The sequence below is a fragment of the Zingiber officinale genome, chromosome 4B, assembly GCF_018446385.1.
Source record: "Zingiber officinale cultivar Zhangliang chromosome 4B, Zo_v1.1, whole genome shotgun sequence".
Classification (NCBI taxonomy): domain Eukaryota; kingdom Viridiplantae; phylum Streptophyta; class Magnoliopsida; order Zingiberales; family Zingiberaceae; genus Zingiber; species Zingiber officinale.
In genome coordinates, this window is record NC_055993.1 from 35,128,763 (window position 1) to 35,133,510 (window position 4,748).

Below are 4,748 nucleotides of genomic sequence, written 5' to 3' on the forward strand. Positions count from 1 at the left end.
CAACCCGCCAAGACTTTGATGACCTAGGGTTACCTCCCCCTAGAGTTTTCCATTGACCTAGGGTTACCACTCCCTATGACTTAGGGTTACCTCCCCCTAGGATTTTCCATAACCTAGGGTTATCACCCCCTAGGACTTAGGGTTACCTCCTCCTAGGATTTTCCATAACCTAGGGTTACCACCCCCCACTAGGGATTTTGCCTAAGAACACTTAGAACTTTCTTGCAAGCTCAATCACACTTGATAGATAACAATATAACTTAACTTTTAAACCCTTTGCCATATTCAAAACTCAAGTTCGATCATCTGGTGCTCTCTGCACCAACATTCTCCACCTGGCTTCACTCACCATGACTTAGGGTTACTTCCCATAGGATTTTCACCACTTGGCTTCACTCACCAAGACTCAGCATCATATCGGCCCGCCGGGGATTCGATATTGGGTCATTTAGACCTACTGAATCCTACCTGATTTCTACGATCTGTCGAGATTTCCCTTACCTATCCATGACTAGGACTTTCCTTGTCTAACTGCAGTTAAGACTAGTCACTCGGTAGACTTCTCACCCTACCCTTGCTAGTTATCAAGTCAACCTTGACCTTACTAAACTTCATTAAACATATTGTCAAATAAGTATCAAAATCTTAGAGTCAATTGCACCAATAGTAATCATCCCCTATTGGGAGGGTAAACCATAGGTGAGGTGAAACTAGCAATTCAAGTTAGGTGGAGAGCTTGGTCTTGAAGAGGGGGCGCTCAGAGCTTTGCCTGTTGGCACTACCGAACGAATGAACGATGAAGGTTTTTGTATTATCTAGACTGGTCTGGATTCCCGTGCAGACATAAAAGGCATAGAAGTGGGACTAATCGACCTTAATATAATGGACTTAGTCGGAGGACACTCTGCTATGATCGGGTTTTTTCCTCGAGTGGAAGGAACCTGAGTTGTATCAACGATAGTCCGCTCGCCCACGGGTCATTCGGACAAAACAAGAGGGCCCGATCGGTGGCTTTTACGCATAAAGTGTATCCGAATCCATAGACTTAGAGGAAGCCACTATTAATAGGGGAGGCCAGAAGTCGAAGATGTCTGCTCGGCCTCACGCTTCTTCAGATGTGCTTAGCCTAGTTGGTTTAGCATGGCCTCCCTTATCTGGGTAGTCTTAAAAAGAAAAGTTTTGTAAATGATTTCCACTGTAAAATAAGGTTAAATACCATAAGATAAAGGAGTTTTCATAAAAACAAAAGGAGAAGGGAAATATTTCTTACCAAAGGAGGAGTCTAACCCAATTTGGACAGGACTTAGTCCAAAAATATATAATATCCCCTCCTGAAGTAGCCTAGAAATGTCAAACTTCAAGCTGCTCAGTTTCTCTATGGCTTTGTACAAAGACAAGTCCGTGCTGAGATTACCCAAGGTTGGGGCAGGAGGAAGATACTATTGCCAAACTATAGGCTAAAATAAGGGAGTGGGTAGTCTGATAAAAAAATATTACCTTCACTTGCTTTGAGGAGGGATTTTATCCAATAAGGCAGTGGGCAAGCATGAAAACAAAATACACCCTCGGTTACTTGTTGAGGGTAGAAAAAGTAGTGGAACAAGCAAGGAGACAACAAGACCCCAAACAAACAAAAAATAATAATAACCCCACACAAGAGGTGGATGGAATTTGGGACTAGATGATAGAGTGAAATGTGGAAATATTGGCTCACCTCAGCAAAGAAAGGGGGAATAGGAAAATGTAGTCTTGTCAAGATTTGCTCTTTAAAGATAGGTACATAACTTTTGGGATGGAGATGGGGGCATTCCTGCACAGTTGTTATGATTATGTGCATGTGAGCAGGAATCTCATAGGTGAAATATAGGTCATCGATGTCCACCTCATTGAAGTTCGAGGTGAGGAGTGTATACCATGCATCAGAAGCATCCATGGTAAAAGGCAGGGAGTGAGGTCAAAGAAGAGTAAGCGAAGGATGAAGACATTAGGGTTTTTAAGGAAACTCTTCAAATCCTCTTTTTAAGAAGGACCGTTGGATCATGGTAATAAAAAGGTGGGCTAATTCCCAAGACCATTAGATAAGCAGGTGAAGTGAAAGGGCATATGGAAAATTATGCACCGATTACTAAAGGATCGAAAGCGCTAGAGGGGGAGGGGGCGGAGGGGGTTGAATAGTGCTCATGGTTTCTTCACACTTTTCGAAAAGTGTTCGCGTAAGAGTTCATGCAGCAAAAATAAAAGAATGAAAAGTAAGCAATCGAAAACCAAGCTGACATCTTTGGTTTACTTGATTCAAAGCCTATGATGACTCTTACTCCAAGGCTCGCACTCGTTAAGTGTTTACTTTGGGCAATTTACTATCAACTCAAAAATTACAAAAAAAAAGTACAATTACAATGGAGTAGATTAAGTGCAATAAATGAAAACTATACCAACAACTTAGAGGGTTGGGGATGCGAGCTTTCGGTCGTCGGAACAACGTTACAGCTTTGTGGACTTGTCTTTGGAGCAACGTGCAGGAGCAAAAGATTGTTCTAATTGATTGTTCGAATGTTGGTCGAGGCCTCCTTTTATAGCCGAGTTGGACTTGATCTTGATCCACTGATCTCGGGATCAGTTGTTGACTTGATGCTGATTAGTCAACCGATCTCCCTGATTGGTCAACTGATTCTGATAATCATCATTCGGTCATGATATTTTGATTCATATAAGCATACCATTTGATCTTCTCATGTGTAATTCCATGTTTATATCACATTTCATGAGTTGTATTCATTTATGGACTTAATTACAAATTATTTTATATTTACGGTATTTGATGCTAATATTTAGATATATTTTTTGTAGGCATTAAGGGATCATGGATTCGAGTCAGAGCAGACCTAAATTGAGCTCAAATTCGAGCTTAAATGAGGAGATTAAGCTCTGGAGCATCTGAACCATCCAATCAAGATTTGAGGAGATCTGAGTCATTCATCATGATCTAGTCTATCCAAGTCAAAGAGGAATTAGATCATCACCGTTGATTTAGATCTAAGCCATTGGATCATATTTAGATAAAATCTCACTGTTAGATCAGATCTTGACTAATTCCCACCATACATTCAATTTTAGTTGAGAAGCTACAGTACAAAACCTGTTCGTCAATTGCTACAGGGGAGATTGCGATTTTTGGAGACAAAGTAGAGGGAGTGACTTCATCTTCTCCATCTGTCTTCTGCCAACAACCAGAGTTCCCTCCACCATTAGAGTAGGGTCAAGGAGTTTCACTTCTCTATTCCATCATCATTCCATCCAAGCTCTGGCCACACTCTAGCCATCTTTGCCATTATCTTCTTTGCCACAGAGTCGCCGCCAAGCCACCATCTGACGCCATCTTCCATCGCATTTTCAACGCCGATCATTGAGACTCAATCACTGGAGGAGAGTGGGGTTTACCTTCTTCTTCAGATATGAGTTCTATGCATCTCTGCCATTATCTTCTTCACCACTAATTTCCTCTGTTCTGCCTTCCTTCAGATCTAATTTGGCACAAGCTGGGATGCCCTAGCTTGGGTTGTAAGCACCTTTAGATCTCTAGATTCATTCTTGTTAGCGGTAGACCTCCTTCCATGTGACAAATAGTTGACTTGATCCTTTATGCATATGATCTTTGCAATTCAGTTTGTTCTTGCCTTGTTCTTGTTTAGTTTTCATTCTATTAGCACTGTTTAATTCAAGAAGCATTAGCTAGTTTCATTAGTTTAATTGTGGAAGGAGTTTAGTTTGATTCTGTTATATGATCTTTACTCTTGTTTGATGTATGTGACTTTGCTTAATTCATGCTTTGATCTTGTTTGTGTTTGAACATTACAAATGTTTGTCATTTGTTTAGAATGTAAGTAAAATAGGTCAGACTAGTTTCCATTAAGTGCTCAAGTTTCCTTAATTGCTTTGCTCTTCTACAATTCACTCCATCAGTAGTTTAGATGAGATAGGTTATCCTTTGTTATTAGTCTTTTAGCAATTATAGTTTAAGAACTCATTCCAAACCCAAAATCCCATGTTCAAATAAATTGATCCTAAGATTCAATCATTGTTTACATTCCTTGAGAGAGACAATCCGAGCCATTCCATATGCTACATTCCTTGGTGATTATTTGATACTAATTCATGACAAAATTGGGTTTATCAATCCTGCCTAAATCAGCTCGACTTTCCATTCAGATGCTGCCGCTTCAGATGAGTCTTCGTTCGATCGACTGATCCCGTCGTTCAGTCAACCGATCCACCGATGATCCCCAACTTATCTGATCCGATCAACCCGGTTTGATCAATCCGCTACTTATCCACTATTCGATCGACTGAACTCGGCATTCGATTGATCGATCTCTTGGTCGAGGATGGTCGTGAGCTGATCTGATCGCTGGGATTCAATCGACTAATCCCAACGTTCGGTCGACCAATCAAGGCTAAAATCCTAACTTGTAAAATGTTAGTCTTCCTGCAAAATAGAGTTAGAATAATAGGCAAACAATATATATATAAATTAACTTTTCACAGCCTCTGAATTGTCCGATCCTGACTTTGAGTTTCGTTGAAACTCTAGGTCAGACTGACGCCTACTATTCTCTCTTTGGGGAACGCATCCTCACGTACTCCTCTCAGGAGAGTTTACCTTTTTGCCAAATCAGTCCTCTAGACTGTCTGAACTTTTGCTCAGCATCTGAAACTTTAGAACTTCATGTTGAACGTTTGATCCATGACCT